At 45.1% G+C, this 14,647-nt stretch overlaps 1 protein-coding gene across 2 annotated transcripts in view; it reads left to right on the top strand.

Moving 5' to 3' along the window:
- The window catches only part of LOC107226445 (leucine-rich repeats and immunoglobulin-like domains protein 1), a 296,998-nt gene that overhangs the window by 197,513 nt on the left and 84,838 nt on the right, over nucleotides 1-14,647 (top strand). For both annotated transcript variants that reach the window (XM_046732867.1, XM_046732866.1), the window contains exon 5: nucleotides 11,469-11,525. The gene's annotated coding sequence lies outside the window, so the exon portion shown is untranslated. The remainder of the gene's footprint in view (nucleotides 1-11,468; nucleotides 11,526-14,647) is intronic.

Below are 14,647 nucleotides of genomic sequence, written 5' to 3'. Positions count from 1 at the left end.
TGATGTAGCTGACGATGCTACCGGATGCAGCACGTGAGTTTTGCAACTTTCATTACTTACCCGTCATCCCTAAGTCGCTACTCTCCCCGGAATTTCAAGGATATTATACGTATAGAGAAGCTTGAAATGATTTTTTAAACAGAAGCGAAAGTAACGAATGTGTGTTGCCCCCCCCCCCTCCCCTCGGAATACGTTACGGCGGGTGTGTTTTTGGGCTACCCCAATTCCTCGAGGCGCAGCACGTGCTCCTGCAGGACCAGGACGAGAATCGCTGGCGTTGCGGCGGTCGAAATAACTCGTAAATATTTTAACCACAGCCGTTATACACCCCGAGTTACGATTTGGGTGCTCGCTGCGCCTCAAAGCGAGGAGGGCTTCCACTAGGCGAGGTCCTCCGGTGCACCAGACTGCAAACAGCGGCGCAAGACCTGCCCGAGAGGCAGAGCCTCCTCTTCCTCTTTCTCTTCCTCTTTACCTCCCATTCCACACTTGCCAGGATTAACCGCTGCACTCCGTGCAACTGTCGTTCGATCATTTAACCGCACGTGCCCGATCCTTCAGACTCAAGTCCCGACACGATCGTCAGCTTTCTCTCAATTTCTTCCCTTCGAGTTCTCCTCTCGTGCTCGCTTGAGGGCGAGATGAGAAAACGAAATTTTTCCCCGCGTTATTTAGATCTCGAAGTTATTCGTGAAACTTGAAATTTCATCGCACTTTTCGCTCAAGGAGTAGGATTTTTAAAAAACTTGCAATTCGGGATACCAAAAGTAGACAAAAATTAAAATCGCGAACTGTCATCCGAAAGCATTATACGGAACCTTGGGTGCTTCTTTACCTTTTCACCTTTACCTTAGATCGTAAAATTTTTTAGCTTACACAGAATTGATCTCAAGATCTGAAAACTCGAAGCTCCGGGTCGGCAGAAATTTCTGCCAGTCTCTGTTCTGCCAAGGTACGGGCACATACCTAAGTGCGTTTAAAGTTTCGCGTCAAGGTTCGTCTTTGAGCCGAACCAAGCCTCGCGTCTAGCGTGTATGCACGTCCCTCGTAGTGGTATAAATATTACAGCAGTACCGAGCCAGGCGGGGGAGGAGGGGCAGTGCAAACTTTGATAATACAACCTTGTGTCTGGTACACCGGCTAAGTGCCTCTTCGTGTAAATGGCACCGCTGAGACTAGAAACTGGGGCGTTCCGACGCCTCGCTCCGTGCCTACTATTCCTAACACCTGTCTCACTCGGTGAGCGCGGCTCTGCAGGCAGCGACGCCATCCCCCGAAAAGTGTAAAACCGTGTGAAAGAAAAAATTTTCATCTTACTTTACACGCAATTTAAAGAAGAAAGAATAACGTCCATTTGCCGTCCGTAGCGCCGAGCGAAAATTTTATTCCTGCAGGAATAAAGTCGGCAGGGCGAAACACGGGCGTGTTAATTGATACGGGTAATCCGGAGTGCATGCACGACGAGCAGCATCCTGATCGGGGAAAATTTTGTTACTCGTACAGGGCGATGGAAAATAAGGAAGGCCTCGAACGCACCTGCGATGCCTAGGTAATGAAATAGCGTCATTAGCGCGTCTAGCCCCCTTTGAACTTGACTAGAAAGACTAATTAAATGTAAGTTCCCGCATTGCGGAAGAGGAAGGTGAGGATTGCGACGCCGAGGGCGCGAAGCCGACCCTCGAGGGATCGAACTCTCAACCTTGAACCTTACCCGCGACCTAAGAAGCCCGCCGAGACTCGCGGGGAAATTATTTCACCGGCCTAACAACGCGCTTCCGGTTCCGCTAAAACCTTTCTGCGTGATTCCCTCGCCTTTCATTTTTTTTCTTCTCGCTTTTATCGCTCTAACGGCTACAATTTTTTTTCTTCTTTTTTTTTTTTTTTTGCATTTTTCTTTTACTTTGCCACAAATCTGTCCCGCTCCGCTATTTGCACAAACCGATTTCTCGTCGATGACCAAATTTCCTTTCCATGCAGCCAAACATCGACGGTAAATATCTACGATTTACTCGAGCCGCGCCTACGCAGCTCCGTGGTCCCATAAACATACGAATGGTTTTCTTCCGATATCACTTTCGGAAATCACAGTGCTCAAATAAGCTTGTTCGAGACTCCCAATGTTATTCGTTACATTCGGAAAAGAGTTTGACTGAATCTTGCAGCGTATAGAACCGATCGTAGGAATATCTCTTTAATTGTTTTCCCACTCGGACATTCGACGCGTGCGCTTCAAGCGGATTCACTTAATGCGGGTGAAATTGGTCCTGCGAAAAAGAGACTGAGAGAGAGAGAGAAAGAGAGAGAGAGGTAGAGAGAGAACGAGGAGGAGGAGGAGGCAGCAGCATAAGAGGAAGTGAAGCGTGACCAATAATTCGCTTCTAAACGTTCCCTTCAATTTGGAAAAGCTTTTGACGGAGGGAACTTTGATCTTCCAAGCTTCCAGCACAGCTTGTGTCGCCCTTATTTTTCGCCCGCTTCTCTTCCCGGGGACAACGGATCATTGGATTTTGCGAATTCTACCGCGTCGGACCGGCTAATCTCGGGATACCATCGTCTGGCAGGACGCGCAGCCAAAGGAACGCTGAATCCTGGATCAGCGGTTCGAGTAACGGAGCCGTGAAGGAAGCTGGCTCGAGGAAAAACGCAGGGGAGAAGATAAAAAAAAAAAATAGGACGGACCAACCCGAGCCCAAACCGCAATCACGAAACTGTCTAACGGGTGAAATTGAAATCTTTACCCAAAGCGATACACCGCCGTTAAAAATCGAGAGCGTGAAATTCAGGGGAATAAAACAAGGCGAGGGGGTGGTAAGTAAGATACGACCAAGGTGTGCCGAGCCGAGCGCCTTTTATGTTTCTCCTGAACAAAAAAGTACTCTCCGATATCACTTTGTGATTTCATCGAGCGCTTCGCGAAGTCAAAGTAGGCGCGCGGCTGAATTGTTGTCGGGGTAAAATAGCCGGCTTGGGTACAGTTTGCCGGGAGGTTTTCACCACCGGGTTTTATATCGCGTGTTGATACGGGCGCAGTGCATCTATTATAACCATATACATTTGTACGTACACAAGTCGGGTGAAACGTTACCTACAGGGAAACACGTTACACAGCTATAACGGGCGATACGAAGGTACTGTACCTCGTGTGTGGCAGCAAAAGGGGGGCGACGAGGGGGTGGAGGGGTGCAGTAGTCGGGCCAACTTGATTCATCGAGATTTCGATTACAGATTATTTTCAGGCTGACGTTGCTACAGCGCCCCGTATGGCCCCCCTGAGGTTGAGTTAATTAAACGGCGGCCAAAATAAACCGTAAACGCATCCTGCTGAACTACGTAAAGCGTCTAATAAGTTATAATAACGACCGTGAATAGCCGCTCCGCTTGTTTTCGACTAAATAATTAAACGATTTACTAAATCGACAGAGGGTTTCGTCCGAAGAAGAGGATATTTTACATGTGTAGAGAATAAACACCGCGCTTTGATCGTCACACGTGAGGTAGATTTTAATTCGAACGCAATCCAGGCGATCGAGACAAATTTTTCACTTTTTCAAATTAAATGTTTTTTTTTTTTAACACGATTACACTTCAGTCGACAGAGAAGTCTGACAAAAGCTGAAAACGTACAAACTGTAAACAATACCAAGAGATTCATGCGCCAAATTTTACGCAAGTTAATGGAAAAGTGTGATTAACCTGTATAATTTTAGAAGCTCCACCGATCATGTTGAAAATTTAATCCTACCTTCAAATTACAACCCAAATCGGTGTAATTGTTACTTTCGAATCGAGGATACGCATCGATTAGAACTTGATTGATTTACCGTAAAATCCGACGATCGGTGCTATTCAATATTCTTACGCTCTGGATTTTCTTACAACTGTAGGTATTACCGTCGTAAAATACGTCGTGCACGTTGGTTAATTTTCCGTAACAATTGATTTATAACCGCACGATCAATCGGGATGGATTACACCACCTTGCCTACGACTGCATAACGCGTATTCATTAAAAATTTTCACGCCAACAGCATGGCTATGTTCGATCGGTCCAAAATACGATACCCGAACGGAGCACACGGCGAACGGTGATCGTAAAAAAAAATTTCGAGACGAGAATACCCAGACAGTAATACCTACACGGGGTTATCCAGGCACGTGCCGAAGCGCATTCTGTGACGTGTGCCGTTCCAAAACGACAGGTGCAGGACAGGTGTAAAACCCCATCGCATCGTCGCGCCGCCAACAGCCGCAACGGAATCCCATTCCTCATTCTCCTCGCGACATTATCATTCTCATTCAAGCACCAATTTTTATTGTTGCGCTGTGTTCTTGTTACGATTCGATCGGCATACATTCGTTCCGTCATTTTACAAATTTTTGGTAAGTTTTGGTATGTGGAATTTATTCGAAACCATATTTCCATCCAAATTCTTGCCCTGGAAGAAATGCCTAAAATTCTTTGACCATTTTACGTAACTATTTTCATTGTCAGTTCTTTTTATCTCTGAATATATTTTCGTATATTCGAAAAATAATTAGAATCTGACATTTACTCCGCAAACCGTATCTCGTCCCGGGGTACAAGTTTTTCGTTGCAACGCGTCAGGCGTTGTGTCTTTAGTTGCAAAAAAAAAAAAAAGAATCAACGACCATGAAAAATCTTCAGCCATCCGACTCTTCGGCCTCTCCCGTTTCTTCCTTACCTGCAAAGTACACAACGTATACACGTATTGTTTTCCTCCCGCGAAATCTTATTATCGTTTCTTTCGCGAGTAGCTCGCCTTATACCTTGTAGCTTCTACCAACCTACATACTTTGCTCTCTCCGGTCTTCCACGCTCGCAGATATTTACCTTGGCTGGCAGACGGTACCTGCGGAGAAGAGAAGAAGGAAACGCGGTTCGGCCGAGAAGAACGAGACGCTAGCTCCGTGCTTCTGTGCACGGTGTGCAGCTCCGGGACAAAGCGAGGTGAAGTCGGGTACTGATAAATAAGGCAAACACTACAACCTGAATTATTCATCTCAGCCAACCCTCCCCTTCCATCTCAGCTCTGTCCCCCGCTCGAATGAAACCAGACGACACCGACGGCAGATTTTTGCAATTTTCCTCGACACTCACTTCCGGTTTGTTTCTCACCATGCATTTCTCTTCTCGTCTTAAAATTGGATATTCTCGTTGGAGACTCGAGGAATTAAATTAGTCCCCAAAGGATTTTACAGTCTCACTTTCTCTCCATTACGCGTGTATGAGAACATCGCGATGTTGAAATGTAACTTGATTCAGTATCAAAGTTTTTTTGGAGTAAAATCTGTTGGAGTATTTTTTTTTTTTATTACAATTTGTTACATAAATACAGTTTGATTGACATTTTCGAGTCACTGTATTATTTCATTTAGATGCGAATTACGTGGGTTAAATTCCTTTGAGATAAATTTTTTTCACAAATTTTTCTGCGTTCATTTCCTTCTCTCGTACAATTTTTCGCCCTTCTTCTCTCTTTCTTTCGTGCACATCCATCTCGGGATGCGAATTCCGGAGCTGTTAGGTCGTTTAATATTCTTGAATCGTTGCGGCGCGTCTCCCTCAACTTGGGCTCCGGTATTTGCTTCTCTGCCCTTGAGGAAAAACGCGATGTTTTTTCTTACCTTTTCTTTAAGTATATTATCATCATCATTATCGATGTTGTTATTATTACTTTCGTTTCCGCGCCCCTTCTGAGTTTCAGAAACACGAAAAATACATATCAAGGATTTCGATCAAAGAAATGGTCTGGAAACTTTGAAGCGCGGTCACTTAAAAGTCCTTAGTCCTTAGTCCTGAAAAGACCGTGTACAGAAGACGGGAACTTTTTCACGAGGAACACACAATTCGATGGAGCATAAAAACGCGTGGCATGGATTGAAAAGAAAAAGCCAAGAATAAACCACCGCTCGAACAGCGGGGCGCAGAATCCAGGCTCCACGTGTCCTGGAATCAGGAAGTTATGGTGGAAAAGAATTCTGCGCGAGGATTCGCATCAGCCGGCACTCCGCGTTGGATTTTCAATTAAAGAACTTGTTTTGCCTCGCTTTAGCAGCAGAAACATGGCGGCTGCGGCAGCTCCGTGGAAATCCACTCTAGGTTAAATCGCACGCCGCAGTTCCACATTTAAATACCAAATCAAGACCTCAGACAGAACAATTACTCGCAGGGAATCTCCTGATAAATATTCAAACTTTGTTTTGATCAAGCCGAGGGCTCGTATTTCCTTGTTTCGTCGCAAGCTGGCCGTTCTTACGTCGAATTTTGGAAATAAAATTCAAGCGAGAAACAAAAATTAATGAAAAATCCAACAGACCTATTCCAGATTCATCGAATTTATGGTAAAATCGAAGTTCATTCGTGGGAAATAAGCTGTTCTGGTACAATTTCGAATTCATCTTCTTAACGGTTCGCCGCATGTTCAGTTTAGATTGATTAATATAATTTCGGCACTGACCATTATCCCTTGGCGCTGAAAATTAATTATATTTTGATCCGGAATCCAGATAATTGGGTCGAGCCTCCGCCTCGGCGAACGCCAACCCGAATCGCAATCATCGGGTAGACGCTGAGACCTCGCCGCAGTCTTTAATTCATTCGTATAATAACAAACTTATACGAGACCCTCTCTCCCTACCCTGACCCCATCAGTTTTTCTCCGCTTCGCCGCCCTGGATCAGTCCAGGCTTGATTTAACCTCGATACCCGACGATCCCCTTCCTATTAACGAACTCTCAAAGGGTTGAAGCTCTCCGGTATTTCAGGTGTCAAGATAATAACAAGTTTTCTTTTGGCTTGACTTCGTAGGTGAGCAAAAGAAAGAGAAACGCCGGATCGATTACTTTCACTATCCATTCTTCGTCGATCCGCCCTGCACCGGGAATTTTCGCGAATTTAATATCCAGCTCATCGAGATTTTAGAGGCCACAGCTGGTAATTGAAACTCGGGTAATTTCGCGAAAACGCTCTCAAGTTAATTCCAAGCTCATCGCGAATTGTTGAGAGTAAAGATAATTGCCGGCGCGCCACCGACTCCAAGACGAGCGGCAGGTGCGAATTAAAAACGCCGAGTCTCTCAAGACTCGAATGTTAATGTCTCCAATTTTTCACCCATTCCCTTCCCTCTTCCCTGTTCTCCAGCTGTTTTCACCCGATTCGTGTCCACGCTGTGAGTTCAACATTATGCAGTCAAGTTTACGTATCAAGAAATTTTACAATCCTATTTCCCCGTCTTTTATATTTCGATCCCGTCCTATTACACGCGAGCAGGTGTAAAATAAAATTTATAGAAAAGACGTTCTCTTCTCGGATATTTTTCTCGACTCTCGTAAAGAGCGAACGAAACTAATATTTGTCGTCCGATCCCGCCGTGAGTGGAATTACAAATGTAGTCCTCATTGAATTTTCAACACGGCCAGTCACCGCTGTTTCAAGCACTAAAAGACGCTACGGGGATGTCGGACGATGGTCAGCTTGCATGGGCGCAAATCCCTTAACGAATCCGGTTTCCCGCTGGAGCTGGTAATGTTTGTTTAGGATAATTGCCGGCATGAATATTAAAGAGCCGGCCAATCTGTGGCCACTGCCCGCCCAGTCACAGCCCGTTGAATTCGTAGTCCTCGATATTTAATTGAAGTAAATTGCATCTCGATCGTGGCTTCATTCCACCGTTACACATGCCGTTCATCCGTCTCATGGTCGGTACATGATTATATTCCTTTCAAACGAGAGCCGGAAATCCATCCCGGCTGCAGCGATGCACCGATTCATCGCGCTCGAACGCAATGCCCGACGGTCAGCAAAGGAATTGAAATGGAAAAACTGAATCCGACCGAACGAGGCGAAGACTGAGCTTCATTGTTGCACAGCGAATTGATTTTCGCGAGACACCCGGGTTCGTGACTTTTTCACCAAGAGACAATTCTCGCAATCAAATATTGCGTTTTCTTTCCACCTCGCGCAGACGCGATCAAACAGTCTCCCGGGCTAACCGTAACTACCCTCCTTCGTGTTTGCCTTCGGATATTGGCAGCCTGGATCGTGCTTTCGGACTGATCATCAGTCGCTCCTCATTCCGCCCCCAATCCCACCCCCCCAAATACCGACTCCACGAGCGGGTGAAATCCGTGCCGTATTGCACCAGACTGCAGCCGTGCTGATTTACGGCGGCTTTTGATATCAGGAAACCAATTTCGCTCTTCGTTTAATCGCGGTGCGTATCAGCCGGCTTGCCTGGGCATGCAAACTCGTCCGATCCAGCATCGCGTCGACGGCTACGGCTTGGCGGGTACTTGAACCGGGAAAATATCGCGAAAATTTGTTTACCACCCGGGGGTGGGCGGCGGGGGGGCAGGCGAAAGTGGAGAAGGAGGGCGGGATACGGTCCCACGGAATCGCGGTGTGCGAGTTCCAGTTGGAAATTTACTGCCGCTCTTTGACGGCCGAAATCCGTTCCGCCGATGCATACGGTCAATAATTGCACCAAGCTAGAGGACGAGCCGTATTCGTCGGTCGATCATTACGCAGCGTCCCGTGTGCCGCGGCTTTTATTGCCAGTCTGGACTCGGAGCCGCTTATGTTTAGCCGAAATGAACTGATCGCTTCTGCGGAATCTTTTTTTTCTTGTTTTTTTTTTCTCTTCATTTCTCTTCCTCTTTTTTGTTTTCGACAAGTTCATCGCCGCAGATAACCGACCCGGGATTTAAATTTTTCCAAAGGTTCGCTATCTCTGAGTACACCTCAGGATTAGCGTATACATTTATAATGTATATACATATATATATATATCTTGCCACACAATTTTCTGCCCCGTGACTCGCCAGAATTCCGAGTGTCATGTCGGCTCGTAGCTCCTTCGCGGACCGCGAAGTCTGGTTCGTTGATCTCGTTGACCAGACCGTGGTGCAGGGCAAGCATGCAGCTAACGTACAGCGATTTGTAATCTTCGCTTCGCGTCGAAGATCGTAGCCTCGGTTATCATCCTGTTCATTTTGGCGGGTCGTTAAACTCAAAACCACCTCGGAGCAGACCAGGAACTTTACGTCCCGGAGTAGACGGATTTTTGCAATCAAAATTGCACAACTTGGTTTCAAGGTAATCCTGCGATAAATGTAAATTTGTGATCAATAAAACAGTCGCGTGGTTCTACTTCACTGTAAAACATTTTTAAAAAAAACTTCGAGGTAAGTTTCGTTCCTTCTTCAAACTTCGATTAGGATTTTTGTAAAACTTGTTCAACCGATTGGGTTGAACTTTTCAAGGTATTTTCTCGGCGTGACCTTTCCTCGATCTTCTCAAGAGAATAGAGGGTTTTTTAAACTACCGAATCACTGCAACGATCCGTTTCAAAATGTCGGCATCTTCTTGTGGTAAAATTATTCTTCGACACCCGTGGGGTAAAGTTTTTTCAGCTAATGAAAATATTATGTTGCAAATCGTTGCGCTACCGCGAAAATGGGTTGTGGCTGTATTAGCTCCGAATACCATTTTACGAAACCGTATAGCTTCGCGCTCCTGCGCACCGCGGTGTTATAATACGCATTATGTTTGTGTAATTAAACAATTACGTCACCGTGACAATCCGATCCGCAGTGGCTCCGATTTTACGCTACGTTATTTCAAACGTCCGATTAATTAGTCGCTAATCAAGCGATACGGCCTCGCCGCAAATATACTTTAACCAATGACCCGTTAAAATTGCTTCTGCATATTTTTTCCCTCCGCTGTCGCTCTTTTTCTCCCTATTTATGCGTTCATTATCTTCTGTCTGCTCTTCCTTTGTGCTTACCGCAGAGTCGTTGTTACCTATATTATACAACTGCCATAGACAACTATTCCGTATGCCTATATGTATGTCATATGAGTTATACATGTATATTCGAAGGAAAATTTCGTCAAGCTGAAAAGTTGCGCCGAAACAATGTTGTCATGTTTTTAAATTGCGGAAGAAGTTTTATTCCTTTATTTATTCGTGGTCGCGTTTTATCGCCTTTAACGAATTCGGCTGTTTGCGTATGCTTATGCGAAATACACCTGTGGTCAGGAAACCGTGGCGTATCCTCATCTCCGCGAAGCTTCTTTTCATTCCCATTTGAAATTTACGTAACACACGTGAATCTCCACCTTAACATCACCGATATACGACGAGAGGGAGCGTAACGGCCTACATTTGCCTCGCCTTTTCCTATTCGCACAATATCTCAGCAGATTCTTATTTTTCCATCGAAGAGCTTGCAGAAGCTCGAGCTAGCGAACGTCACTTTGACGTAGATACTCGACGGTATTGGGCAGTGTATCTACATCCACGAGCTTCGAGATGTGTCGGTAATATATTGCTACATTTCTTCTTGGAAAGCCGACTTGGGTCTTTCTGCGCAAAGCTCCGATTTTTGAAGTATCGCGATTCGGAATAGTTTCATTCAGCAATTTTTTAACACTGAGGATAAGTATGTCTAACCCTTCTACGAAGAGGATTCGCAATTGATATCGAAGTAGCAACGGCTTTAACCCTCTGTGTTATGATTTTGAATTGTGAAATTATTCAATAATAACAATAAATTTTGATCGAATTATGATTTTACGACGCCTCGTGATTTTCGCCGACGACGAGAATGTAAGGCTGCTTTCTTCACTTCTGCAATTACATTCTATCCGCACATCCGACACTGACGAAAATTGTTTTTGATGAATTGAAGCAACGAGGAGAGAATAAGACTGAAATCTGCGCTCCGGACCGTCTGCTCGCTCTTCTATTCCGAAACAAACAGTCTTTGGTTATTGTTAGCCGCGAGGTTGTTATAAATAAGTAAGAACATGGCGTGTTTGAAAGGAGCGTTATTCCTGGCAGACCGACAGGCACCCTCTCCTGTCTGTGTAAAGCTGGGCCCTCAGGTGCGGGCGGACATCCCGAAAGGAGATAAATCCTCTTGTTTACAAAGTTTCCCCGCACCCAAGGTTTGCACGGCGGTCTCGGCACCTAGGCCGGTAATATCGATAACAAGGACTTTCCTTGCGTAGTCACAAGGCTTATGCATACCTACATTCCCTTCCTCCTCCTCCTCCTCCTCCTCCTCGTTCTCCTCATCCCCGCATTTTCCTCTCGGATTTTCTGCTGTACGCAAAGCGTTAAACTCTAACAACAAGGCTTGAACCTCACATAACGGTTGCCACTTTTTATCTTCCTTACGTATAAGATAACAAAGAAAAGAAAATACCTCTAGTATTCTATATCTTGTAATATCTTGTCTGATGCGATTTATTCGTGAATAATTGTAATTGAACATACGAAGATGGAATTTTTCAAAATACTTTTCGTAGAAACGTTTTTGAACACCGAAACATTTGATTATAACCATCGATTTCTGGCGATGTAATTGATGTTGGTCCTTCCCTATCGCTCACGGCATTCCTTTCGGGTGACTAACGTCGATTAATTTTCTTTTCTCAGGTGACCGCCGCCCTGGAGGTAGGAACCTTTCTTCTCTGATCGCCGCTAAAGGACATGGTGAGTCTTTCAATAATTCCTGCATGACGTGCAGATAATATTTTTTCATCCTCTCCTTCTCCTTCTATTCACCTTTGGTACTTGAAAGAAAGAGGGTGGAGCGGGTCCCACGGGGTGGCCGTTTGTTCCTACGTCACAGAGGCTAGAGCCACGGAATTAGCGCCCTTTGTACCGAGGCCCATGCGCCACTCAGCCAAAGTCCTTTTATCCCCGCGCCGCGCTGCGCAATTACCGAATATTATTTCGTCGCCCGCGTTAAGATTTTGACTTTTTACTCTGCCGTTTTATTATTTTTTCAAATTTCTATTCCTTCGTTTTCTCTACGACCGAACAATCCGATATTTCGTTGGTCTATCGGCGCTCCTTTCTCAGGATGACCGTGCAGGATTTCGTAAAGGGGCTAGAAAAGGAGAGCCGAGTGTGTGAGAAGAGACGAGGAGAGAGAGGGATCGAAAAAAAAAAGAATAATGGTAATAAAGGGAAGGAGACGGGGAGGAAGGAAGAGAGAAGGAAGATGCGGTAGGTTTTTATAGCCGCCAGCATCCGCAGTCCTGACGGAATGACTCATGGCCCTCGACGACGAGGAGTCGGAGTGACTAAAGATTGAAACGAGTTTCTCGCCGCATCCGGGGAGCGCAAACCAATGCGGCATATTTCTCGGGTGAATCGCGTATAAGCACCGCGGTGATCATCGCGATGCGCAACGTACCCGGGAGTCATACCGGCTTGCAGGCATGATCGTAGAAGCGACCGATGAAAGCCGAGATACACCTACTCGCCTTCTACCACCGCGAGATGAAAATTCTTCGCCAAAATTCCCACGAAAATTAAATTTCACAACAATACAATATCTTATCAAACTCGAGTTTCGTAACTTGATTCTCTGTCTTCCATATCGTAGCAATTTAGATGTCGCTGATAAAATTGTGTCAAAATTTGGCAAACACCTCGCGTATACCGTATAAATGATATTCTTCTTTAAAAATGTTTCGTATATTTGAACTATGCGTGATATAACGGCAGGGATAATCGAGTGAGCGGGTATTTATTCATCGTCTCGTCTTCTCCGTCGCTTGACGAAAAAAACATTAGATCGGAATGAAATTTCGTGACAGAGTTCGGAACATCCGCCTACACCTGACGGTTATAATCGATGAAAGGCCGAAATCGGTCGTAAATTTCTAGCAATAAATCGTGCGGCGGTCGTCTGTCAAGGGGTGAAATGACGAGACGAGGAACGGCGATGATCGGCATTCGTACCTGCACGCTTCTCGCCGCAGCTCCCCAGACTTTCACCTCTGTCGAATACTGCCTGCAGTCGTCCGGCATGCATCGCAATCCGTTCGAACATCGGGGAGAACGCGTCTCGCGTGTTCTTGGATCTCTGACACGACGAGTCGACCGAGATATCTGGCGGCCGAGGGACCGAGGGACGGACTCGAAGCCACGTCGTTCTCGAGATGATCGGTCGTCAAGGAATTCTATCTAGACAACGCGCGTATTATCGTCCGTGTCTCTCTGCCCCATGCGTATATACATGCATATAAACAACAATGACCAACCACCCGAGGAGTTGGAAATGCAACGATGTCGCATAATCAAGTGTTCTAAAACTTCATCTCCGAAACTTCCTTAGGAATTGACTGATCGGTAAGATTGAAAGTCACTTTGTTGGATCGGTCAGAATTTTGTAAGAATAACAACGAGTGGTGCGTTTACCCTGCGCTAGATCACTGACCGAGGTCAAATTATTCTAGACATCTCACGGTCAATTATGCCTGAAAATCTTAGGGACGTCAAGTTTTACCTGAGAAAACATCGATGTAAAATTTTATTCGATGAAAGATGAGTTAGGTATAGCTAATTTTTTGCTCTTTACTTGAAATGCTCAATGAATGCTCGCGTCAAAGACGTAATCTGCGGTTATTCTCCGGTACACGTTTGGGGTAGTTGGTGTATTTCTACTACGTAATATTTCCTCACCGGATATAAATGACGTTCTATGCGAATGTTGAGATAACATCGAGATCGATTCTCGCGTTAATAGTTAAGAAATCGAACCGTTGAAATGTTTGGTGCAGCTTGAACGGCCTCGTCAAAAATGGTGGTAAAATCGAATGACCACCAGCCGAGTTTCAGATCAGCCCGGATCACTCCACAGGTAAATTTCCACCGAGACATTGAACATGACGGTCAATCAGTGCCCGTTGTTACATTTCATATTTCGAAATTGCAAAAAGAGTGTAGCGAAATGAATTCACGTCGCGTGAATGCATCGAGGTGGGGATTGAGTTTCGAATTAATCGAGAACCTTATCGTGTGAAAAGTAAAAATATCGCGAAGAATATACGCTGAGAGGTTTAAAAAATCCGCCGGGTCCCCGACGGGTTCTCCATTGAACTTGGCGTCTGTCGAAGCTGCTGGCGGGTCTTGATCGTACACTGATGAAAAAGTTGGAAACTGCTCTCAGGTCACCCCGTACGGAAATAAAGAACAACCGCGTCGAGTGCAGAAACGGAGGGGAGCACGGGGTCAGTGATATAGTTTAGTTTTTATTAAATAGTTGTGAAAGCTGTTATAGCTCCGCGATGTGCATCCTCCGCGGGCAATCCGCGGCTTATCGAGTGCCTTTGACAGAATGACGAAGAAGAAAATGACAACGGTAAGGGAAAAAGAGGCGAAACCAAGCGGAAGAAATTAATTGAAATCGCAAAAAGTCTCCCGCTCCAGGCTTCGAAACTCGGTATAATAATAAAAATAATAATAATAATAGTAATAATAATAATAATAATAATAATAATAATACTAGACTAGAAGACCCGAACATGGCTTTGCCTAGTTTCTGCTCTTTCTCTATCTGTATTCCTATTTTAAGGTGGGAGTAAAAATATAGAAAGATGAAAGAATCGAAGGACCACAATATCGAATTTTTGCCTTCTTTTTCTGAACTTTCCACAATTTTGAATTTTATTAATAAGATTCTCGCGTCTGTGAAAATTCGATATTCTGATCCTTGTATCAATCGACAATTCCAGTTCTCCACCCCCTGCCCTATTTTACTATTTTACTATTTTCCTACTATTACAATTCCATCTACCTTCTCTCGAAGCCCGATTAGACTC

The sequence above is a fragment of the Neodiprion lecontei genome, chromosome 2 (assembly GCF_021901455.1).
Source record: "Neodiprion lecontei isolate iyNeoLeco1 chromosome 2, iyNeoLeco1.1, whole genome shotgun sequence".
Lineage (NCBI taxonomy): Eukaryota > Metazoa > Arthropoda > Insecta > Hymenoptera > Diprionidae > Neodiprion > Neodiprion lecontei.
This window is presented reverse-complemented; position numbering and strand designations above follow the sequence as displayed.